Source organism: Mixophyes fleayi, chromosome 11, assembly GCF_038048845.1.
Source record: "Mixophyes fleayi isolate aMixFle1 chromosome 11, aMixFle1.hap1, whole genome shotgun sequence".
Classification (NCBI taxonomy): domain Eukaryota; kingdom Metazoa; phylum Chordata; class Amphibia; order Anura; family Limnodynastidae; genus Mixophyes; species Mixophyes fleayi.
This window is the reverse complement of record NC_134412.1, coordinates 72,631,530-72,658,116: the sequence shown is the minus strand read 5'-3', so window position 1 is coordinate 72,658,116 and position 26,587 is coordinate 72,631,530. Positions and strand designations below refer to the sequence as shown.

General features: G+C 41.6%; 2 long non-coding RNA genes across 2 annotated transcripts in view; one reads left to right on the top strand and one right to left on the bottom strand.

Annotated features, from left to right (window-relative positions):
- The window catches only part of LOC142107956 (uncharacterized), a 116,044-nt gene extending 103,964 nt beyond the window's left edge, over positions 1-12,080 (bottom strand). Inside the window, exons 1-3 of the long non-coding RNA XR_012680054.1 lie at positions 12,030-12,080; positions 10,829-10,931; positions 10,549-10,694 (exon numbers count right to left, since the gene is read on the bottom strand). This is a non-coding gene — a long non-coding RNA (uncharacterized LOC142107956). The remainder of the gene's footprint in view (positions 1-10,548; positions 10,695-10,828; positions 10,932-12,029) is intronic.
- A 69-nt stretch (positions 12,081-12,149) lies between these two features.
- LOC142107957 (uncharacterized) overlaps positions 12,150-26,587 on the top strand; it is a 49,394-nt gene continuing 34,956 nt past the window's right edge. Inside the window, exons 1-2 of the long non-coding RNA XR_012680055.1 lie at positions 12,150-12,529; positions 16,413-16,488. This is a non-coding gene — a long non-coding RNA (uncharacterized LOC142107957). The remainder of the gene's footprint in view (positions 12,530-16,412; positions 16,489-26,587) is intronic.

Here is a 26,587-nt window from a genome sequence, read left to right as displayed (position 1 = left end):
CTCGGATTTATGAAATCCGAGCCCACCCGAACGTTGCGGATCCGAGTCGGATCCGAGACAGATCCGGGTATTGGCGCCAAATTCAAAAGTGAAACTGAGGCTCTGACTCATAATCCCGTTGTCGGATCTCGCGATACTCGGATCCTATAAATTCCCCGCTAGTCGCCGCCATCTTCACTCGGGCATTGATCAGGGTAGAGGGAGGGTGTGTTAGGTGGTCCTCTGTGCTGTTTAGTTCTGTGCTGTTTAGTGCTGTGCTGTTTAGTGCTGTGCTGTGCTGTGCTGTGCTGTGCTGTGCTGTGCTGTGCTGTGCAGTGCTGTGCTGTGTTCTGCAGTATCAGTCCAGTGGTGCTGTGTGCTGTGCTCTGTCCTTCTGAGGTCAGTGGTGCTGCTGGGTCCTGTGCTGTGTCCTGTTCAGTCCAGTGGTGCTGTGTCCTGTGCTCTGTGCTTCTAAGGGCATAGTTATTTCCCCATTATTCCCAAGTTTTTAAAAAATAAAAAAAAAGTAAAAAAAAATAAAAAATTAGAAATTAAAAAAAATATATATAATTATAACCAAATGTGCAAAACCAATCCAGCAGTATAAGTCCATTGGTACTGCAATATTACCAAGTTCACACATTCTGCAGTATCAGTCCAGTGGTGCTGTGTCCTGTGCTCTGTCCTGCTGAGTTCCGTAGTGCTGCTGGGTCCTGTGCCGTGTCCTGTTCAGTCCAGTGGTGCTGTGTCCTGTGCTCTGTGCTTCTAAGGGCATAGTTATTTCCCCATTATTCCCAAGTTTTTAAAAAATAAAAAAAAAGTAAAAAAAAATAAAAAATTTAAAAAAAAAAAAATATATATAATAATTATAACCAAATTTGCAAAACCAATCCAGCAGTATAAGTCCATTGGTACTGCAATATTACCAAGTTCACACATTCTGCAGTATCAGTCCAGTGGTGCTGTGTCCTGTGCTCTGTCCTGCTGAGTTCCGTAGTGCTGCTGGGTCCTGTGCCGTGTCCTGTTCAGTCCAGTGGTGCTGTGTCCTGTGCTCTGTGCTTCTAAGGGCATAGTTTTTTCCCCACTATTCCCAAGTTTTTTAAAAATTAAAAAAAAGTAAAAAAAAAAAAAAAACATTTAAAAAAAAAAAAATATATAATAATTATAACCAAATTTGCAAAACCAATCCAGCAGTATAAGTCCATTGGTACTGCAATATTACCAAGTTCACACATTCTGCAGTATCTTGTGCTACATATAATGGAGACCAAAAATTTGGAGGATAAAGTAGGGAAAGATCAAGACCCACTTCCTCCTAATGCTGAAGCTGCTGCCACTAGTCATGACATAGACGATGAAATGCCATCAACGTCGTCTGGCAAGCACGATGCCCAATCTCCTAGTACAGGGCATGTAAAATCCAAAAAGCCCAAGTTCTCAAAAAACAGCAAAAAAAGAAACTTAAAATCATCTGAGGAGAAACGTAAAGTTGGCAATATGCCAATTACGACAAGTAGTGGCAAGGAACGGCTTAGGCCCTGTCCCGTGTTCATGACTAGTGGTCCAGCTTCACCCAAGGATCTAAGCCCTCCTCCCCCCCCCTACAAAAAATTTAAGAGAGTTATGCTGTCAGCAACAACAACAAAACAGCAAAGAACTCTGCCTTCTAAACAGATGACATCACAAATCCCCAAGGCGAGTCCAAGGGTGTTGTTGGTTGTGAACCCTGACCTTCCCATCACTGTACGGGAAGAGGTGACTCCATCCAGCATTTGCAGCACGCCTTCTGCATATGCTGGAAGGATCACCCACAGTCCAGTTACAGATTTGGCTAATGAAGGTGTGAATGTTGTACACTGGGAGGAGGATATTGATGTAGCTGGCGCTGAGGAGGATGTTGATGATTATGATGCAGACAGATACCAAATTGCATTTCTCAATTTCTATTTATATTCTAGATTATATAACGGCTGAAAAGTTTTCTGTTTTACTCCTAGTGGAGAGGGGATCTGATGCAGACAGATACCAAACTGCCTTTGTCCATTTCTTTGTATATTTGAATTGCTAGTTCTACAGTCTATGCAGGCTGCTTTATTTATATTCAACTACAAGTGTAGGGCGGGGGGGGGGGGGGGCATAGATAGCCACCAAAGTAACGTGGTCCATTTAATTTCACTTTCTAGCTCCACAGTCTGTGCAGCCTGCTTTTTTTTATCTTCAAAGTATTTATATTTACAAGCCTTGCAATCTAAATTAACTAGAGGTAGTGACGTGGTAGAACTCCAAAAGGCAGTTTGGAAGCCCCTGTACAAACTGGCTCTATTTTACCTGAGTTGTCCCCCCTCCAGTGTGTACTCGGAAAGAGTTTTTAGTGCAGCGGGGAACCTGGTCAGTGAGCGGCGAAGGAGGTTGCTTCCTCACAACGTTGAAAAAATGATGTTTATAAAAATGAATAATCAATTCCTCAATGAAGTACAGCACTGCCCTCCAGATACTACAGAGGGACCTGTGGTTGTGGAGTCCAGCGGGGACGAATTGATAATGTGTGATGAGGAGGAAGTACACACTGTAGGGGGAGAGGAATCAGAGGTTGAGGATGAGGACGACATCTTGCCTCAGTAGAGCCTGTTTAGTCTGTACAGGGAGAGATGAATAGCTTTTTTGGTGTGGGGGCCCAAACAAACTAATCATTTCAGCCAAAGTTGTTTGGTAGGCCCTGTCGCTGAAATGATTGGTTTGTTAAAGTGTGCATGTCCTATTTAAACAACATAAGGGTGGGTGTGAGGGCCCAAGGACAATTCCATCTTGGACCTTTTTTTTTTGCATTATATGACCAATCAACAGTCGTTTGCCATGTTCAAAAAGTAAAACCAAATTTAAAAAAATACAAGAAATTAAACCAAAAGTAAAATGCCGTGTCATAATTTAAAACAAGAGGTATTGACGTGCTCTAAAACTACTGTATTGTTGTTTATATTTTATAAACACTACACTTGAAAGCTTGAGTCTTTCAATAAAAAAATAACTGTCCATTGCACGAATATTTGCAACAGGGACAATTTTAGGGTTAAGAAAGTCAACTAATAACACTTCGACGCTGTCTGTCTTTATAAACACTACACTTGGAAGTTGGAGGAGGTATTGTGGCCCCGGCACCAAATTTACTACCGGGGCCACTCCACTGTGCAGTCCATATTTAGGTGTATCAGATATTAAACAACGGTGACAGTTGATGCCCAATTTTTTAATTATATTGTGGCCTCGGTACCAAATTGTGTACCGGGGCCACCACACTACGCAGTCCAGATACTTGTTTGGTGAAATTCAGACCAGTTGAGGGTTTTATTATTATATTGTGTGGACCACTCTATCTATACCACACTACAACTCTATACCACTCTATTTCATACTTTAATTCTATTTCATACTTTAATTCTATTTCATACTTTAATTCTATTTCATACTTTAATTCTATTACTAATTACCATAAAGAGGAACAAAATAAACCAATTTTACCAAAAGTATAATATGACTTAGACTTACAAACACTACACTTGAAAGATCGTGCCTTTAAATGAAAAAGTCAGTCTTCATTGCACGACTATGTGCAACAGGGACAGTTTTTTGGGTTTACAAAGTCAAACAATAACACTTTGACCCTGTCTGTCTGGGATCTCAATGACGAATTGTCTGTACCATGTTTGGAGGAGGTATTGTGGCCCCGGTATCAAATTGGGTACCGGGGCCACCCCACTATGCAGTCCAGATACTTGTTTGGTGGAATTCTGACACGTGGAGGGTTTTTTAATTATATTGTGGCCTCGGTACCAAATTGTGTACCGGGGCCACCACACTACGCAGTCAAGATAGATAGATGCGTATTGCGTATCATAGATAAAGTACATTCAGTGGTGTGGGGCAAATTGAAAAATATTCAAAATGCACTGACATTATCAAAAACAAGAGGTTGTCGCACGCTAAAACTCCAACATGTATATGATGGAGAGGATGGAGGAGCAGCCGTATGTGTAGTGTAATGCAGATCTGTTGAAGGTTTTTTATATATTTTATTGTGGTGCCCAGTGCCCACTCCTCTACGCAGTCCAGGTACATTTATTGGTGCGAATCATAAAAGTTCAGGGTTTTTAATATATTGTGGTGACCCACTCCTCTACGCAGTCCAGGTACAATTATTGGTGCGAATCATAAAAGTTTAGGGTTTTTAATATATTGTGGTGACCCACTCCTCTACGCAGTCCAGGTACAATTATTGGTGCGAATCATAAAAGTTCAGGGTTTTTAAGATATTGTGGTGACCCACTCCTCTACGCAGTCCAGGTACAATTATTGGTGCGAATCATAAAAGTTCAGGGTTTTTAAGATATTGTGGTGACCCACTCCTCTACGCAGTCCAGGTACAATTATTGGTGCGAATCATAAAAGTTCAGGGTTTTTAAGATATTGTGGTGAACCCACTCCTCTACGCAGTCCAGGTACAATTATTGGTGCGAATCATAAAAGTTCAGGGTTTTTAAGATATTGTGGTGACCCACTCCTCTACGCAGTCCAGGTACAATTATTGGTGCGAATCATAAAAGTTCAGGGTTTTTAATATATTGTGGTGACCCACTCCTCTACGCAGTCCAGGTACAATTATTGGTGCGATTCATAAAAGTTCAGGGTTTTTAATTTATATTGTGGTGACCCACTCCTCTACGCAGTCCAGGTACAATTATTGGTGCGAATCATAAAAGTTCAGGGTTTTTAATATATTGTGGTGACCCACTCCTCTACGCAGTCCAGGTACAATTATTGGTGCGATTCATAAAAGTTCAGGGTTTTTAATATATATTGTGGTGACCCACTCCTCTACGCAGTCCAGGTACATTTATTGGTGCGAATCATAAAAGTTCAGGGTTTTTAATATATATTGTGGTGACCCACTCCTCTACGCAGTCCAGAAAGATACCTTGTTGCAACGTTTTGGACTAATAACTATATTGTGAGGTGTTCAGAATACACTGTAAATTAGTGGAAATGCTTGTTATTGAATGTTATTGAGGTTAATAATAGCCTAGGAGTGAAAATAAGCCCAAAAACTTGATTTTTAAACTTTTTATGTTTTTTTCAAAAAAAATCCGAATCCAATACCTTAAATCCGAACCGAGACCTTTCGTCAAGTGTTTTGCGAGACAAATCCGAACCTCAAAAATAACGAAAATCCGGATCCAAAACACAAAACACGAGACCTCAAAAGTCGCCGGTGCACATCCCTAGAAATATGTCATGTAAGTAGCTTCCTTCGATTTACTAGTGGAGAGATTATTAGCTCAGTTTGTCGAAAAATTGAGTTTGAGTTGGGGAGAGGACATCCAAGATGAATTGGTAGAAAGACTTTCAGTAATGTCACCCAACACAGATTTTGAAGGAGCTGAAGAATACATACATTTGAGAGAAGTTCATCTACATAGGGGTGATTCTGAAATCCAAAGGCGCTAATTTGTGTTCCAAGAAAAGTGGTTTAGATAGAGAATAGCAGAGGGCCTAAGACCAGGCCTAGTGGTACTCCAACTGATAGAGGAAGTGGATTCAGAGAAGCGAACACTGAAGGAAGGTTTACTGAGGATGAGAAGCAGGATAGGACAGTGTCCTAAATACCTAGAATTGAGAATCAATTGGGATATGGAAATCACCAAAGATGATTGTGGGGATGTCAGAGTATGAAGACAAGAGTAAGCAAGGCAGAGAAATGTTCAAGGAATTGTTTGGGTGGGGTAAGTTATATCACAGCAACATGCAGAGAGAACAGATTGGGTCCAACCACAACTCTTTGCTTCAACAATGGATGGACCTGGGCAAATTATGGGCATTTTTCATTCCTGCAGGACAGAGCTTTACTATGATTTTACAGGAAAAGCAGTATATTTTAATGCATTCTATAAGAGTGCGTGTGCTCTTATGCCACAAGTGAGGCAGATTGGGTATGCATAGGCACGCGTTGGCATGTGAGCTTATCCAAAAATATATTGTGCATGAAATTTTCCTACTTATGCATATGCTGACACACAGTGATCATACACCGATCAGACACAACATTAAAACCACCTTCCTATTATTATGTAGATGCCCTCATGCCCCAAAACAGTTCTGACCCATTGAGGCATGAACTCCACAAGACCTCTGAAGGTGTCCTGTGGTATCTGGCACTAAGACATTTGTAGCAAAGTCCTGTTAGTTGAGAGGTGGAGCCACAATGGCTCTAATCTGTTTTTCCAGCACATCCCACAGATGTTTGATCAACTGAGATCTGGAGAATTTGGAGGACAAGTCAACACCTTGACCTCTTTGTCATGATCTTCAAACCCTTCCTGTGCAATTTTTGTACTGTGCCAGGGCGCATTATCCTGCTGAAAGAGGCCAATGCCATAAGGGAATACTGTTGCCATAAAGGGGTGTACTTGGTCTGCAACAATGTTTAGGGAGATGGTGCGTGTCAAAGTAACATCCAAATGAATGCCAGGACCCAAGGTTTCCCAGCAGGACATTGCTCAGAGCAGTACACAGCCTCCGCCAGCTTGCATTCTCCCCATAGCACATCCTGGTGCCATCTCTTTTGTAGGTAAATGAAACACACACACACCCAGCCATCCACAATGTAAAAGGAAACGTGATTAATTAGAACAGGCCACCTTCTTCTTTCATTGCTGCAGGATCCAGTTCTGGTGCTCAGCATTGTCACTCTGACCTGTCTACGGCTACACATACCTATACAAAGCCAGCTGTGATGCACTGTGTGTTCTGGCACGTTTCTATCATAGCCAGCATTAACTTTTTCAGCAATTGTGCTACAGTAGCTCTTCTGTGGGATTGAACCAGATGGGCTAGCAATGAGCCTTGCGCGTCCATGACCCTGTCACCGGTTCACTGTTTTTCCTTCGTTAGACAACATTTGGTAGGTACTAACCACTGCATAGTGGGAACACCCCACAAGACCTGCCGTTTTGGAGATGCTCTGACCCAGTCGTTTAGCCATCACAATTTGGCCCTTGTCAAAGTCACTCAGATCCCTACATTTGCCCATTTTTCCTGCTTCCAACACATCAATTTCAAGAACTGACTGTTCACTTCCTGACTAATATATCCAACCCCTTGCCGATGCCATGTTATATGTTACTTCACTTGTCAGTGGTTTTAATGTTGAGGCCGACTGATGTATATTGTCTGTTTCACAGCATTGGACTATCTTTTGTTTTAGAGAGCACAGTGTATAGGGGATACAGGGTACCTACTGAAAAAAGTGGTTTTATTAGTGTTTTTTCCCTCTAGTAAAAGCATGTAAACAGGGATGGGAATAAATCCAATTAGTTTCAATAACCACATACCCCGTTGCGCTTACACCTGTGGACAGGAGTGGCGATAGTGTCTTTAAGATGTTGCGTGCACCATTTTCTTGCATTCACCTTAAGTGAACGCAAGGGGGTCATTGACTCATCCCCCACCGCAAACCGCTAGTTTCCACTGCATGTCACAACTCAAACGCCAGTTGGCAAACAGCCTTATAGGAGCCTATTCCCACCTAATAATTTGGGTCACAACCGTAACTTAGAATTCTAGCGCCCTGGGCAAGAAAGACAAATGCCGCCCCCCTAGCCCTCAATTTTAACCAAATTAACCTAAAATATTCCTAAATTGCGCCCCCTTCAGTGTTGCGCCCTGGGCGATCGCCCCTGTCGCACAACACTAGTTACGGGCCTGATTTGGGTGCATCAGATGTCTAATCTATAGAAAAAATAAACTTTATCATTTAAAGACCAAGAACTGTGTGTAGGGAATTAAGAAAGGAAATTTGCAATTCTGTAATCCATGTATATTTCTCTCTCTTTATTGTACAGTGCATGTTTTCACATAACTTCTGCAAAATTGGTAAAAACTGTATGGAAAAAAAATAATTGATATGTACATGAAATATTTCAATATTCCTCAGTCTGTGCCGTGCAAGCCGTGCTAGTAGCGATATATCTGCAGCAGTGAATGAGGAGATGACAGGCTGAGCGCTGATCCCTGTATATCAGGGCCAGTCTGGCCAGTACGATGACTCCCAGTAATAGACATTACACTGACAGGTATGTGGGCGGCTATATTATTGGCAGCCTCTACCTTCCATCCCTGACTGTCTGTCTGTCTGCAGCTGGCTCCAGGCTTCGGGGGTGGGATGTGCTGATTTTCCAGTGGGTATTTGTTAGGTCAGACTCTGCTCTCTCTCCGGGTTATTTATTACCTCTTCCCCGGCGGCAGAGCTGCGGCTCCGGGGATGCTGCCAACAACCGGCCCTGGCGGGGGCCCACTCTAGGGGGATGCTGAGCAACGACGGACACCGGCAGAGTGCGTCTTACAGCTCTACGCTGTATAATGGTATAGGTTTACTGGGGTGGACAGAACCAAGGTCATCTTTTCCATTGGGCACGATGGGCAGGTGCCCGGGGGCCCCATGGGCAGGGCTCTTAATTAGAATAAATAATCCTGCAAAAGAAAAAATCTGCAAAAAAAACCTTAAAGGGTCACTGAGCAAGTACATCTATCTATCTCTATCTCTATATATCTATATCTGTATCTCTATACATCTATATCTATATATATATATCTATATATGTAGGGGCCCCGGGGCACTGCTTTGCCCAGGGGCCCATAATGTTGTTAAGATGGCCCTGGACGGAACTGCATTATATGTATTAACTACACCTTTATATGTCATATGTATTAACTATACCTTTATATGCAGATCTCTCATCAAACAAAAAACGTCTTGCTGGGAAGGCTGACTGTTGATCTACTTGGTCATTTCATGTAACTTTGCAGAAGTTACAATATAGTGATGTTTTTATGGTAAATAATATTAATAAACAAAATATAAATACAAATAAGAGCGTGCAATAGGAATCAGTACAATATGTTCAACTAATTGGAGTGGATACTGAAAATAAAGCCATTTCCACACTCGCTGAAATTAAGTATTTGTATTGCTGTAAGTTTACACTATGAAAGACGAAGTGGGGATTCAATTAGACGCAAAGCAGCAGAGCCGTAACTTAGAATTCTAGCGCTTGGGGCGAGAAAGACAAATGCTGCCCCCCTAGCCCTCAATTTTAACCAAATGAACCTAAAATATTTCTAAACTGCGCCCCCCTTCAGCGTTGCGCCCTGGGCGGTCACCCCTATCGCACAGCCCTAGTTACGGCCTTGCAAAGCAGTGTTGGACTATGGCATGAAGGGCCCACAGGGGGACTGCAACGGTAGGGGCCTGCTATAGGGGGTGTGGCCAGCCACCATAGAGGCGGGACCAGACACTAGAGGGGGAGTGGTCAGCCTATGAAGGGCATGGCTAGCGGCATAGTATAATATATAAAGAATGCAGTGTGTATATAAAGAGTGCATAGTCTAGGCCCCAAACCTCAGATCGGGACAAAGTCTTGCCCCACTAGAACTAAAACAGTTGGCAGACTGTCCTGCTCTCTCCTACATGTTCTTGCTGGGTTCACTACCTGCTGCTGCTGATGTCTTAAGCTCAGTTGCTGTCTGGACCCTGGAATGTTGGGGTCCAGTTTTGAAAAGAGGAATATGTACATTAAATATGGAAAGCCCAGCAATGAGGGCACACTCTAGTCCCCTTCCCCAACCAGTCACAATGTTAAATCAATAGCTCTCATGTTTAAAGGGTGCGTGTGAGTGTAAAAAGCACTAGGCCACCCCTTACCCAAAAACTTGCATTGTTGCGTACACCATCGACAGAAGTGTACACTGCCTGCGCAAAGAAGTGTGATATATCTCCCGGAAGGCAGAACAGAAGTCCTGAGTTTCATGGACAGTGCCCTTAAAGCACTACATACGTAGTGGAAGTTGTGTAGATGTTATAATGAAACAGACAAATATGAAAAAATAATGTTTCAAGAAAGACAAAAATTAAAAACACACACAAAACACAAGCAGAAGGGCACCTTGTTTCAAAATAGTTATAATTAACCTGTGTATCTGAATACTATTCCTACCCTTAGTGAGAATATACAGTGCCACCCCCAACCTTGGCTCCATGGGAATTACCTTTGCTGGAGATCAGGGGCTGGCTAAAATCTAGTCAAGTCCAGGTGTGCCAATTGTGCATTTAGATAGAGAGATTTTATATTATATATATATACTATTAATAATAATGGAACCAACAAATAAACATTCACATTATGCCACACAGTAGTGTCCCAGTTCAATTCATGCCACATTGTTCAATGTATGCCACAAATCATATTATGCCACACAGTAATGCCCCCAAATCATATTATGCCATACAGTAGTGCCCCAGTTCAATTTATGCCGCAAATTATATTATGCCACACAATAATGTCTCCAAATCATATTATGTCACAGAGTAGTGCCCCTAAACAATATTATGCCACAGAGTACTGCCCCCATTTCATATTATGCCAAGAACAGGCTACCCCTCAGATGATAAGGGAACATTGTCAAATTTGAAAAAAAAAGCAAAAAAAAATAAAAAATTACAATAAAGTAAATGTGACTTACCTCTGCTTCATCTGCTCTCTGTGGTCGGCTGGGCAGGGTCCTCGTAGCTCCTGTACGCTGCCAGCATCGCAACATCATGACGTGTGCAACTCTTAAAGGTGCAGGTGACTTGCGCTTTTCAAATTTTGGACTTGGGTGGGCCCCACCTACATAGAAAAGGGCAGGGGCAGATTGGGAACTTAAAGTGGCCCTGGGAAAATACCTGAAAGTGACATCATGTAGACGGGGCCAAATAAATGTTAGGTGGGGCCCAGTATGTGTGTGCGCCTACTGTATGTACCTGAGTATGTGTGTCCTTTTCTTGTCGCTTTCCTGACCTGTGGCTGCTGGTGTCTTTAGCTTGGTTGCTGCTTGTCTGGATCCTGCAATGTTGGGAGTCCTATCTGGAAAAAATGGGTACATGACATTTAGAAAACTCCAGCCAGCCCCAGCGTTAAATCAATAATACACATGTTTAATAATTAGGCCTTCCTCCAGCCCCAACATTAAAATAATAGTATTAACTTTTGATAAATAGATCTATTTCCCTACCTTCAAACAGGCCTAGCAATAAATAGCATTTAAGTTTAACAAATATAACCATTTCCCACAACCATTCCTGGCATTAAATAATTCACATTCACATTTAATAAATATCCCTTCTGCCCAAATTAACCCCATATTCAATTAATAGCCCAAACCACTTCAGCATTAAAGGTCCCGCCACCTCATCTTAAATTAATAGGCCCCACTATTAAATTAAATTGGCCCACCATCACCCCACAAATAAAATTTCAGAGATTAGCCACCACCTACCTCACATTCACATTATATTACCACAAGCCCCCCTGCCCTCACCCCCATTTCATTTATAACAAGCCTCACCTGTCCTCACCCCCATGACATTGCCACAAGCCCCATTGCCCACCCACACATAACACACACATTACCATAACACACACACAAATTCATTTCTCATACATACAGACACACACTAATACATTTATCATACACACCGACTCACCCTCCCTCTCTCATACACACATTTTTCAGACACACACACACACACACACACATACTAATATATTTATTATTCACACTAACACACATTCTCTCTCACACACACACTAATACATTTATCATACACACTGACACACATTTGCTCTTATATGTACATACACTAACATATATACACACACACACTAATACATTTATCATACACACCGACTCACCCTCCCTCTCTCATACACACATTTTTCAGACACATACTAATATATTTATCATTCACACTTACACACATTCTCTCTCACACACACACTAATACATTTATCATACACACTGACACACATTTGCTCTCATATGTACACACACACACACACACACACACACTCCCTCTCATACACACACACATACACACACACACACACACATACACACACACACACACACACACACACACACACACTCCCTCTCATACACATACATACAGACACACAAGTTACCTTTCCTGCTTTGCTTCCTCCATGGCAGAGTGGGTAGGGGGCGTGTCTGCTCTGATTGGCTGAGTTACTGAGTCAGCCAATCAGAGGATAGCAGAGGGGGTGATGGGAGACAGTGAGGAGTTCCTGCCTGAGCAGGAAGCTCTTCTGCCATAGTTGTCAATTCCGCTTATAACAAGCGGAATTGGGCCTCTTTTTTTGTGAAGTTGCGGTTTTTTTTTCACTGCTGCGGGTAGCTTGTTTTTGGGTTTGGAGACGTTCTCCTAGTCCACAGGCTGCATAATCGTTTTTTTTATTTTTTTTCCTCTGTTACTATTTTGTGATTGGTGCATTCAGGTTTTTTTTTTGTGGGCGGGTTGTGCAGCGACATCCTCCAATGAAGTGGCGCTTTGTGGGTGGGCGGAGTCAGAGGAGGACGTGGAATAAATCACAGGAAGACGGATCTACAACAGCCTACTGAAATAAGTGGTGTGACAGACACACGATCGCTGCACTTATAGCAGGTAACACTGCTATATAACACCCTCCCCTCCCATTCAGTAAACTGCTCATGTCAGAAGATGGCTTATACTGTTATATCATGGGGCTATGTGGTATAGACATACCAGTGTCCTAAATTACAGCATTTGCTTTTTCATTTGCCCTATCAGTGTATAAATGTGTCCTCTTGTGTTTATAAAGGTTTTCTAAATGGAGATTCAGTGTAGAAATTAGTGTTATAGAAAAGGACGGTCCCCTGTAAGTTGGGCTTTTTTGGGGGCCTTTTTAGGATTGGTTTGGGCTTGTTTTTCACTAAGTGGTTGCTTGTTTTTTATTTCAGAGTTGGCAACCCTGTCTTCTGCTTTACCAGCAGCACAGGTTGCTCCTACACTTTCCTCTCTGTGGGGGCCCTGGTGATCGCACTCTGGACATTGGGGCCTACTGGGTATTTCCCCGGGACCCCGCCAGGCCAGTCCAACACTGACGCAAAGTGTTTCCGGAACGTCTGTGAGACACTTTACAACGGAGATTTTGACAGAAATCTCTGTTCATTTTTTATGTGCGAGGGAAAATAAGCAGAGATTTCTACTATAAGTGCCGGTAATGTCTGCTACGCAATATCCACGCACCACATCGCTGGCAATTTAATACCCCTTAAGGGGCCTCTTTATGAAGCCCTAAATCATGCGTAAATCGTTTTTGTCCGCATGTTTTAGGCATTTTGATGTAAAATTGTATTTTAAGAAAAGCCTAACGCAGGAGATAACGGAGAGAGACAGACAACGGGGGCTTTAAGGTAAGTGAAGTTATTTCCAGGATAAACCTCCTATCGGATGTGCTTTGCCAGGATAATTGTTTAATAAATGCTTACCAAAAATCATCTGTCACTGTTGTAAAGACAGATGATGATGAACAGGGCAACCCCCTTAATTAATAAATGGGCCCCTAATATTGTTATAGTAATAATTTCATCTACCACCAAGAGGTCTATATATTAAGATGCGATCAGCCATAAAAACAGATAAAAAAATGGCCATCACATCATTTATAAAGGGTTTAATGCAGGTGAAATCATAGATTTCTCCTTGCTGCGACGGCGTTGCCTGTTATTTTCTGTGGATACTAGCTGAAGCCTCTCTGGCTTCGCTGGATCCCTCACCTGTGGAAGTGCTATGAGCATGTGCATAGCACTTCCTCCATTCATCAGCAGCACTGGGCTGCCAGCAAACAGTAACAACAGTTCGTGGAGGAGGGCAGACTTCCCCGGGGGCTCCCAGAGCAGTCACGGCATGGTATATTTCAGTGGTGTTTAAATGCGCAGCACTGTGATTTGCAGTGATGCATATTGCATATTGATTGACACTACATGACATTAATAAATAGACCCCCAAGAAAGAAAACATGTATGCAATGGAAACTGGAATGTACCGATTTTCAATATGTTCTACTGCCTCATATAAAAGTGATGCTTGAGCCATGAACCCTACTGTATTTGCATTTACCATTAAGGGGTCTATTTATGACAGTGCGATCAGCCATAAACCCAGAGAAAACAGCTGTATTCTCTGGAGCATGGCCATCGCACAGTTTATGAAGGGGTGATCGCAGGAGAAATCAGAGATTTCCTAAACCATTCATGGATTACATGTTAGCAATTAACAAAGCAGTGAAAAGCATTGCTTTTTTTCTGCAAGCTATTGCCATCTCAGGATAATGTTACCTTACTTGTGTCTATGGGGTCTGTTGAAGCCGGAATGGCTTCACATGATCCCCAGCCAGATCAAATCGTATGCACATGCGTGAACTTTAGCTGTGCATGTACATTGCACCTTTAGCACTTGTCTGCTGGTGAGAAGTAAAAACTTTGCACAGGGGGGAGTTCTTCGCCAGGGATTTGCAGAGGTATACTGCATTATGTATCGCTGTGATGTGCAGCGATACATAATGAGTGATACCGCCGCATAATGATATATAGAGCCCTAAGTTCAATTGTGCTTAACCTGTGGAGAATGCGCTATGAGAAAAGAATTGATGTAAACACTCACAGAGGGCCTGAGTCATTAAGGAAAGTAAGGCAAAAAAAGGAGTAAATGTTCTCCAGGACAAATGATGTTACAATGCAAGGGGTGCAAATTAGTTTATTATTTTGCACATGAGTAAAATACTGGCTGTTATTTTCATCTAGCACACAACTACTTGATAGCTTTATTTTTACACTGGAATTTCAAAGTTAATCTAGGACATGCCCTATCCCAACTATAAATCTGTCCCCACATTTTAAATTTACCTCCCCTTCAATGCAACATGGTTTTGCCAAGGTGCAAAGTTACTGCTTTTTTATGCTTTGCTCTCCTTAATGACTGAGAGTGTTATGAATGACCAGACAAACATGCCAATGTTCCTTTTATAGGCTACAGGGAGTGCACAGTCCTGTCAAGTGTCATACACAATCAGGACCAGTACATGTTTCACAGTGGTGTCACAAACATTGACTATTCAAAATGTCAAACTAATTGTGAAGAGTTATATATTTTGGTCATCACTGCAGTCAATAAAAATGTTGACATAAAAGAACAGGTAATGACTTACCCCTAACAGCTAAGGGGGAAGCATCTGTCATGGTGGCCCTGGAATTTTTTTCAGTGTTCAATGGGAACTAAGATCAGCTCCAACACATGAAATCTAAGGAAGATCACAGCAGGGAAATGGCTAGGGTGATTGATTCCAAGAAGGTACATTTTCTGTGTGGATAGTGATTCGAGGGGAGTTGATTTGCTGAAAATCATCATGATAAACTGGGTATATAAATGTACACTATAGCTCAGGAAGTTGGACAGTACTGGTGTGGAGGAAGATAGGGGGGTTGGGTGTTAAACACCATTCCTGCATTATTCCCTGGGAATGGCATTTACATCTCTGGGTAATTCCCTGACAGATCCAAGTTGTGTGCATAGAAGCGATAATGACGCTCTTCCCGCAGGAAGCATTATTCTGCTTCTTGTTTGCTTCTTGTTTTTCATCTCAATCATCCAGAGCTTATTTAAATAATTATTGTCAGAGGCATTTTTAACATTAATTATTTAAAACAGTTAAGATTGCTCATTTGAGGAATGAGTGGGGAAAATTGAGCACGCTAATGTCTCCTGGGTAAAATGTGTCATATTGAGTGCACCTGTCGAGCAACAATTTTGGAATTCCTTATTCACTGAGGCTCACCTGGTTTAGAGCTCATTCAGTTGTGGCAGAACTGTATTCCACAGTGAATGGAACCCAAAAGGAGTAAACTGCTGTAAAAATACTGCAATGTAATCTGCAGGTCAGCCTGCAACAGACCTCTTACAGTCATGCCCCCTGTTCCCTGCTGGGGGTAAATGTATGATCCTCCGATTTTTTTCAACTCGCCGGAAATCAGTGACTTTGCAGTGAAAATTTAAAACGGCTATGGCTTGTAAAGGCAAACTTGCCTTTCCAACCAAATTCCCTTTTCTTCCCCACGAAATGTGTTATTCTTTTAGAGCTCTTCATTGCTTGGTATTTCCTGGTATTCCCTATTTACCCATTGTTCTGTGTTTATAGCACTCATTAGTCAGGCCCCCATTAAATGTAGGCTGAGGTGATGATTTTCCAGTCTTGATTGTTGTTGCCATTTTCACTTTTACTGATGTACTTCACAGTAAGTAACACGGTCCCCTGCTGCATTCGCTACTGGTTATGCCCTCACACTTGTGCGAGTAAGGTATCTGTACAGGAAGCGCTTCCTTGACGGAAACCTGTAGTCTCTATGCCCAGGATAACGCAAGCAGGACAGTGGTAACGTGGTGTGGTTAAGGTGCCTTACCCCAGCTATATGTATTGTACACATTCCGTCCCGACATTTCCAGATATTCATCTGTTTCTCTTTGGCAGGTGTGAAGACTCTGCGGTTGCAGAAGGTACAGAGGTCAGACTGGTAGTTCTTCACAGGCCGACGTGTTGAGTGCAGGTAGGACCTGGTACACATTCACATGACTTTGAAACTCCCAAGGAAGGGGCACCCAGTTGGCCTATATTGAAAATGTATTCAGTCAGAGCAGAGCAATTTGAGACAGTTTTAGGCATCAGATTCTGGCAGGTACAGCGAACGGAACATACAACTGGATTGGGTGGAGCTGTCCTTTAGCGTTTCATGCCAGATCTTTTTATTATTATTTTCTTGTATTCCTTTTTATTTTGTCCATTCTCGTAGGGCCTGATTTATCAAGTGCATTTGTTTTAATACGCACAAAATTTGGGCATATGCCCGAAATCAACAATGACCTGATCGAAAGATATGCGGTATACGTCCATTACCTATGTGAAATATAAATTGGCAAAAGAAAAAAACAAATTCAATTAATGTCACCTGTTAATAATTTAGGGATTAATCATAAAATAGGTAAAAAAATAAGAAAAAGTGTTTTTTTAATTGTTTTTCTCTGTATGACATACATTTATAAGGATGTTCTTAATGTCTTCTGCACATAAAATAAATTTTTACAGTTGCTCTTGATTGCAAACACATGTTATAGCATGCATACAAGACTGTCATCACTAGTAATCAGGACTTAGACTCCCTCCCTGAAAACATAAGCTGTAGTAAATGACCATTGCGTACGAAGATGAATTGAACGTTGTTGTGTATAGTCTGGTTCTGGGTATTCGCAGAACAAATTTGCAGATTATACGCAGAAAGTCTGCATTTACATTCCTTGAGGAATCCGGCCCATAGTCTACAAGACTGAATGTGGTGCTGTAGTGGATTTTCTGGGGAGTGAACAAGCACAGTGGGCTTAGTAGCCCAGCCCGTTAGGTGGGTGGAGGAGATTATTTTTTCATCAGCTCTTCTGACTGTAGGCTTTCTGTTACTCTGTACAAGCGGTGTCAGTCTCCATCTCACCACAGGACTGTGGAGCCCGTTCCTGATACACTTGTAACACTGTTGCTTCTGCAAACCCCAGCAGTGTTGCTCTTCCTGATACGATGCTGACAGCCAGTGCCATTCAGTCCCTTATATCCTTTGCCTAAATTATTCACCCACTGACATGCACATGCACACCTGCCTAATTCACAGATGCTGTCACAGATTTTGTAGTCAGTTTATTAAGTTACAATAAAGTCCTGTATCACAGCAAAAACCTATTTGTCACATTGGCTAAAATACACCAACTTACAACTGACAATGCATTTTGTCAAAGAGTGGGATTGTGACTGCGTTCTTCCCCAGAGCCGTAACTAGACATTTTAGTGCCCCGCGTGAGAGACACAACCGGCAACTCCCCCTCCCCCCCAAAAAAAATCTTTGTGAGTGTTCATGCTGGCCCCCAACAAAGGAAACGTAGCCATCCTACTACGGGTGTGTGCCTAGCTCTTTACAAGTGCTTGACCGTCCAGGGGGTATAACCGCCTTCGTTACGGCCCGGCCAAGACTCAGCACTGACAGTGACCTGGTCTGAACAATCAGATGACAAGTTTGCAGATTAGGAGGAAGAAACAATAGTGGGACATCACTTAGAAGTCCAGTATATAAAACTGTCAAAAAGCCTCTAGAAAAGTATGTACAAATAATTGTAGTAAAAGACTAACTGAATCGCTAGTAATAAAAAATGAAATAATACTAATGAAGCTAATTTTAAAACAAAATATGTAAATAGAGCCTTATAATCTTTAAAAAATCTATTCTCGTGGTCATACCTGTACTTTATAGCTGAATACATACACAATGTAAAAGAGGATTTAATAACAAGGCAGCTCTTGCAGTGCAAATGTCCATGTAATCAGGGACCAATATACAGTCCCAAGGTATTGTAATATGTTCAAAGGGTCTGGATAATGCCACAGTATCTGTCATTATTTCGTAATGTATGACAACTTCATCAGTTAAAGAATTAAGGCAGTCCTCCCAACACATATATAGTATGATTTTAATTTTAAATCTATGTACAGCTGAGTGCAATACAGTCAATTAATGATTCACACAAACATTGAGAAATATATGATTGGAGCAAAACAAGAGAATCATGTTGCCAAATTAATACAACATAATAATAAAAACAAATAAATATAAGTAAACATACATATAATATATATAAAATTGCTCAGTGAGCATTGAACTCAGTGAAAAGCCACAGTAATTTGATTGTATCTCATAAAATTGCTCAACGATAAATTATATTAATAACATTCATGAAAGTCAGAAGAGTGTCCTATTCTTTGAGTACTTGAAAACATAGATATATACTACCGAAAAATCTATTAATTATATTAGATGTTGGTCACATACTACCTTGTGGGACAATATGTAATCATATATGTTCTCTTTTAGAAATTTAAGGTTGTATGATATTTATATTTATTCTTTTGAACAGACAACCTCAAACAGCTCTCTGATGAGTTCACTGTATATAAACTAATAAATTAATCTGATACTAACCTGCAAACTGTTCTAGCAATTTAACTCATATCTGCTATAATAGCATACTTACATCTATCATGTATACTAAATATTCTCAAAGGACAAAATCACTTGCAGATAAAAATTGGTATCTGCAAGACAACACCTCAGTCCATACAGCATCATTGTCTAAGCAGACGTAAACTTTTTGCCAAAGATGAAAATCCCAATTACCAACCTAACTCCCTTCCCCCTCTCATCCACTCCCCCCCTCTCATCCACTCCCCCTCTCCTCTGCTCCACCTCCTCCTCTCAGCCACTCCTCCTCCCATCCGCTCCCCTCTCCCCCTCCCATCCGCTCCCCCTCTCCTCCTCCCATCTGTTCCCCCTCTCCTCCTCCCATCTGGTCCCCCTCTCATTCACACCCCCTCTCCTCCGCTCCCTCTCTCCTCCTTCGAGGGGAAAAAAGCGTGGGGTACCCCTGATATTATGCTAACCAGCACTAGGCAAGCCAGCCGGGGCTGTATTGAGCCGCTGGGTCCGGCACTTAGACTAGACCCCTTGCTAGTGCAGGAAATATGACTGAAATCAGCGCACCGAAGCTGACTGCACAGGAACACGCTTACTGTACATTGCCTACGTTAATCCACCCATTCCCCACCCCGTTCACTCCCCTAAAACATAGGCTGTAGTAAGCCTTTTTTTTTTTAACAAAAAATCATTCGTATCTGCGCATGCGGAGAATGATTTTGCGGAAGATACGCTCAAAACAGGCAGACCCGTGCCTTAATTACTCAGGCCAGGTGTGTTTTGGATATATGTTATTAGTCAACATAAATAGGTTTTTGACACAACATAAAATATCTGTAGACTAATGTTAGAGTTGCATTGAAAGCCCTGTAAATAAATAGAGTTGCAGTTTGTTTTCAGTGACAAATGAACACTGAGACTGTAATAATTTGTATGTACCCACTCCACTAACACCACACCAGTACAAGCAGAAGGTCATAGTGTGCTACGCACATGGGATCCGGAGGTCAACTGCTTTGTACTTCATCCTTTTGTCACATTCGGAAGTTCAGTGATCATCTCCGGTTTCAATTTTCACTTGAGAACGGAACTGCGGAAATGCTACCACAGTTAAAATGATGTGCTTTACACTGTTCCCGTGTTAGTGGCAATGTGATATGTTTGCAGCTGCCAGAGACTCCTGAGTGTGCCGTTAACATGTCCTGTAGGTAAGGTAAAGCAGCTCCGAAACACTATATTTTGGTCACTTTTGTAAGCTGCAATAGAAAGTCACAAATAAGCCCTTTTAAATGAAAAGAAATTAATTTTGGTTGGCAGGTTCACATTAAGGCCAATTGTTCCCAAGACTAAAGGAGCGGTGGACTAAGACACAACAATACTGTTATTTATTAAAGGAAGTATCACTTATTTTCAAGGAAGACGTATTCTGTAGGGTTTTTAGTGCTCATTAATTCAAGAAGACGTTGAATTTTTTTGCGGGGATTATACTATAGACAAAGCTATGCGTTAGGGTAGCAGCGTTGTATTTTAGAGAGAGATGCTGTTGCTATTTATGAACTGTCATTTTTATCCTCACTAGCTGGTATCAACTTCTTACACAAAAACATCAATTATTGCCATTGTTTTTGGCACATAATAAAGTACTGAGACACACTCTTCTAGTGAGCAGTGTACATGTTAAACTTCTTGTCTAAAATCCTTTCTAAGTGTAATGTCATCAGGGCCAGATTAAGGGAAGGGAACCCCCCCCGGGCTAAGAGTACTTTGAGGCCCACCATATGACTCATAGTCTCACTCTCACGAGATCTCCTCGGTAAGGAGATTACTGCGTACCATGTAAGTACTACATTTGCTGTTTGCTGCCTGTCATTCTCCTTGAACAGGTGACAGTCGGTGCCAAGGGCGGGGACGCCCCCGACCCAATGAGTGCCAGCAGGCCCCCCAGATGCCTGAGGCCCCTGGGCTGTAGCCCGTTCAGCCCTACTGTTAATCCGGCTCTGAATGTCATGCAGGGCTTGAAAATGCCATTATTTGTAGCTAAATAAATATAGTGTTAAATCTCTAGGTTTTATTCTCATTATAATCTATGTAGATTCAGGGTTCCTATGATACCAGTGTTTAACAGCTACGGATGAGTGTTTTGCAGCTCTAAATAGGTAAAATGGAATTCAACAAATAGAAATTTGGGGGTCTGTGGTCCATTGTATATTGTTCATGTTGATTACCATTTCTTATCGCAGTGATAAGAAATCAATTAACGTGGCAAGTTATGAAAATTGATTGGCTGACTACGATAGGACCCTGTGCCAGCAAATAGTCTAAAGTAAAGTCATTGCATCATCATCATAATCAATTTATGTAGCACCACCAAGTCCTCAGTGCTGTACAGATCTGTCATTCACATCAGTCTAAATTTATTAACACACACACAATGTTAAGTTTTTCAGCATCCAATTAGCCTACTAGTATGTTTTTAGAGTGTGGGAGGAAAACGGAACACCTGGAGGAAACCCACGCAAACACGGGGAGAACATACAAACTTCACACAGATAAGGCCATGGTCGGGAATTGAACTCATGACCCCAGTGCTGTGAGGCAGAAGTGTTAACCACTGAGCCACCATGCTGACCTGGCTCAGTTCTGACCTGGCTTTTTGCCTGTGCATGTGTGGCCAGGAGACGCAAATGCTCAGAGTACAATTTGCGTTAATAAGTAGGGGTGGAGCACAAAGCCTGCTGGAGAGGCACCTGAAAATCCCTTTCCTGCGATGCTCTCCTCATAGGAGAGATGGGATTAGCTTTTAGGGTCAAGCTTGGTAAATAGTTCCAGACCACAGTCCCCATTGAGAATAATGGGGACTGCGTTAGTTTGCTTAATGCAAGGAGATTCTGTATCTCTGATATCTCCTGTATTAGGCTACTTTTAAATAGGGCTTAATTTTACCTGAACCACGTGGAAACAGATATTCCTGCATGAATTTAGGCTTAATAAATAGTCCGATAAAACTAGATTTAACATTGCATCAATATGTAGTCCTCTGTTATCCTTAATGGCACTGTCTGTCTTACCAAAACATAGCCAACGCATACATATCCAGAGCTGGCCGGTCACAAAGTCCCACCAGAGACAGTGGCCAGACTACTTTATCTGTGACTAGTTCGCCTATTGGCTGATCCAAGTATCCTGCATCATAGACTCTGTCCTCCTATGATACTATATGGTGCACATATATTCTGGTGGCATGTGAGGATGTATGAGCATATTGAATATTGCTTCACGTGTCATTATATTGTCGTGTTGTTATATTGAGACATATTGGTGTATACATATAGAGAGAGATAGAGGTATTTCGGCTGTTTATTGGCTGTGATGCTGTCAGTTGTGGCTGATATACAGAGTTTTCTATTTGCCATACGGTGCAAAAACTATAACCCTTTTACTATTCACTTTTATCCTGCAGTAAGTAGATGTCACCACACTACCCATATCTGATGTATATTTTATTTTTCCCATATCAGTGAACTATGTATTTTTTTCTGCTGATATACTAATTTACAATTTTGATGTGTGTCTTGCATGGTACTCTACTTTGCAAGTTAATATTGATGTGTGTGATGCACTTCATATATTTTATTTACTGTAATTGCATGCTAATTTTCAATATTACATGTGCTGGTAAATACTTTGCTGGTTGCTTATTACTACTTTAGTCTTAATTTTGCAATTCCTCGCTAGATCACCATGCTCATCACACTGTAGAGAAAAATTCAAGTTGTCAGGTCTACATGCAATCTAGCAATCTTGTGATACAGCAAATACGCCATTTGCATAAAAATAGTAGATAGTCATAAAATAGGCATAAGAAGTGTCTGGTACACAATACATAATATTGTGGGTAAAGCAACAGCTATCTCATGCGTATGCGGCATATGCATGAGATATGTGGACGTTAGAATTACCCAGATCTTGCCTTTGGATGCACATTTACGCTAACCACATTTCTATGCTGTATTTTAAGTTTAAGTTATATCTACATGCCAGACGTATATGCTCTGTATTTGGGATTGGACGTATATTAATATATGTGAGACACACACGTAAAATCACAGTTTTGTGATTATATTTTTAACGCATATGATTGGGCCACAACATTGTGGCCTATGCTAACTGAAGCCCTATGTGTAAAGCAGCAGGGCCACTCCTCTCACTCCCCAATGCCACACCCCTACAATGATGTCATCTAGGGCATGTTCTTATTGCAGACTGCACAAGAATCCCTTATCGTGGCTGGCTCCTATGCTGTGCAGAAGTGTTACTGGTGCCTGTACAGTGCTGAGCAATTCCTGGATATTGTCCACAGCAGGGTCAAATGTGTTTCACGTGTGTGATGACATCACACACATGTAGGTGCACGGTAGGTCTCTCTCTCCAGTCACCCCAGAAAAGTTGCAATTAATCATCTCTCTTACCCTTTACCCCTAAACTCCCAACACAGCCACCAGAAAGTGCTCTGCCATGGATACCTTCAAGGAGCACACAAGGAAGGAAGTAGCATGTGTTTGAGTGAAGTGACTCCCAACATTGGGGGTGTCCAAAGCGGAACAGTGTCTGAAAGGGGGGCATGCCTGCGCCATCAGGGAGCATAGTTATGTCACAATGGGTGGGGTGTACCTAGCACTTTGATAGCGGTAGGTGCTAGGCCTCCCATACACGTGGAACTCCACTACTATTTTGCTATACAGTAGAGAATGGGACATGCCTCCAAACATTTGTGCCCAATCGGGGCAAAGTTGTCCCAATCAGGAAGGGAGGACAGTCCCCTCAAATAGGGACAGTCCCAACTAAAACTAATAGCAGATTAAAAATGGATAGCACATCTCAGAGCCCACTAATTGTCTATTGCTTAATGTATTGGTTGAATTAAATGTCTACATATAAACACGGAATGGTACTAATCTAAACTATTTAGTTGTAAATCTAATGCTAGATTTAAAGACTTCAAATCATTTTATTGTCAAAACTTTAAAAAAACATCTGTCTTTAACAATCTGCTTTTGCAAGTGAGAGGCACTGCTATGGGCTGTTCCTATGTACGCAGATTTCTATCTAGGTTAATGGGAAAAGCTATATGCATTTAAAAAGGCCATTTTTTTTATATATTGGGCACATTAATATGAGGCTCATATATATAGATTATATTTTCATGATCTGGACAGGTAGCAAGGGATTTTATATACTCATTTTGTTGTCTATAATGTATTTGTATCTGTAAAGGTTAGGCTGGGTACACACTATTCCAAATTTCTCCTAATGTGATATTAACTATTTTACCAACGGCTGAAAAAGTCCCGATCAGCATGCCGATTCATGTGTACACACTAAATACATTTTACACAATTTATCTTCAGATCTGTACTCTTCGTCTTTCATAACCATCGGCTGAAAATACTGCACATTCCATAGAGATCTATGGACACTGTCGGTCGTGATTTTTAGTCCGGTTTAAAAATCAAATGAAGCGATACGATGTGCTTTGGAACGATAATTATTCATCGTTGGATTGCACACACTAGTGCGATATCAGGACGAACGGACGTTTATCGCGTGATTGGCCCGATAATTTGCTGAAAGACCTGTAGTGTGTACCCAGCTTTACAAAGTACACAGTAAAGCCTCCAAATGTTTATCAGCCCCTAATATGGGTAAAATCATAATTGCATATATCTTTTTACCACTCTAAATAGAATTGTCACCCCAGCAATCAGTGAAAAATGTCTAAACCTTGGTGCAGTTTCTGCTATGAAAAGGTATCTTTATACTGAAAACTGAAGATGGCAAGGAGATACTTCAATTAAAAAAAGTTGGTTTTAAGGTGTACCCAATGTGATGAGAGCAATCTTTAAAAATTGTGTTAGACCAGACGGAGGTGGGGGCCCATCCCAGTCCCCCCATAGGCTGGATATCTCCGACTCAGTGTCTCGTGCCTTGATCTAAGAAATATTTGCTTTTAGGCCTAGGTACAAGGATGGAATGGACTAGTCTCCATATTGTAAAGTTAAAGTGACTTATGTTTAGAGTGCCAATCTTTAGTTTTACTAGTCAACTGACTATAATTATATTTAAATACTACAAAGTGATAAATGTCTAGATTGCTGGTGTTTTATGACATATTGTTGTGTTTCGTCCCCACTATGTACCCCTTTCCCCCTTTATGTCCTACCCTTTCCCTGTTTCTTTTTTTTTGTATCCTTTGCAATTATCTTAGAGAATTCAATAAACTTTACTTCAGTTAAAAAAAAACCTAAAAAAAAATTGTGTTAGACATTACATTGAACAAACTAAAGTACCCTATAAACCTCTGTAAAGTACTCTTTTGGATACACACAGGTTGAGGAATTCTGGTGCCTTACATGCAAATGATCCCACTTCTCTTGTTCATAACAGACCAGTTAAACCCCATACATTAACTGCCACCTGCCCCTTTGATTCACTCTACAATGTATTTCACCTGCAAAACTACAGAGGGAGATGAAACATATCACTATACAGCCTCAACCACTAGACAGAAGCCATTCTGTAATCAGTGGTAACCGTCCAACTGCCCATATCCTAAACCGCTTTCTCACCAACTGCACTATGTCATGTAATATTCATGGTACATAAATTATGCTGCATACCCAAACACTAGTTTATCATGGGAAACAATTGGGCTACTTTTGCTACTAAAGGTTACAGTGCTAGCAGCTCCTAGGAAAGATCCGCTTGGCTGGGGTAGCTATCGGAGACACACCATGTCTGGCCAAGCCGCTTAGTCATGTAAATACTAATCTTGAGGTGCAAGCTGAAGGCAAAGGATTGTAGAAGGTAGAATAGCGATGACCGAAGCCAAAATCAAGGCATTGGAGAAGGTAGACTAATGGAGGACAAAACCAAGGTTGAAGAATTTGGGAAGGTATAATCATGATTATATCAACCCTTATATCAACTGAGGGACTTTCTAAAGGTTTCAAAGAAGGGAGATACTGTGTTCTGATTGACTTGTATATAATACATCCTGCTGCTGGACAGAGCAGACATTCCTAGTAGGCTCTCCTCTGGAGTCCAGTTTCCAACATCTATTGGGCCCTGAATTTTGGTGGTGTAGCCTAGACCTTGCTCCCTGCCCGTCACCAACCCCTGAACGATCCATCATCCACTGGCTCAATCACTTTTCTCTGCCTGCTATTGTCTGTACCATGATTCTGCCACAGTCTCCAATCTAGGACGTGGCTTTTGACCTATCCTTCGCTTCTCACCAATATATCCTGTGATCTGTGCCTCCTCATGAACTTGGCTGGTTTATTGCCTACCTGTTCATTTTCATTGCCTCCTGGGTCATCAAATCACAGGTCAACTCAGTCATTGACCGGAATCCCATCCATCCAAGTCACTGCCTCCAATCTAGGCTGCTGCTCTGGCATAGATCAATCGGCCCTCCTGATCTCCTATTTTCCGGATCCCTACCTCCTTGTTCCCAATCATCCTGAAGCCTCCCGGGCACTAGCTCCCCTGCACCCAGTAATTACCAATGACCACTTAGGCTGCTTCCTCCTGGTACCTTGATCCAGCCACCATGACCAATTTAAGCCAATGCTTTTGGCCT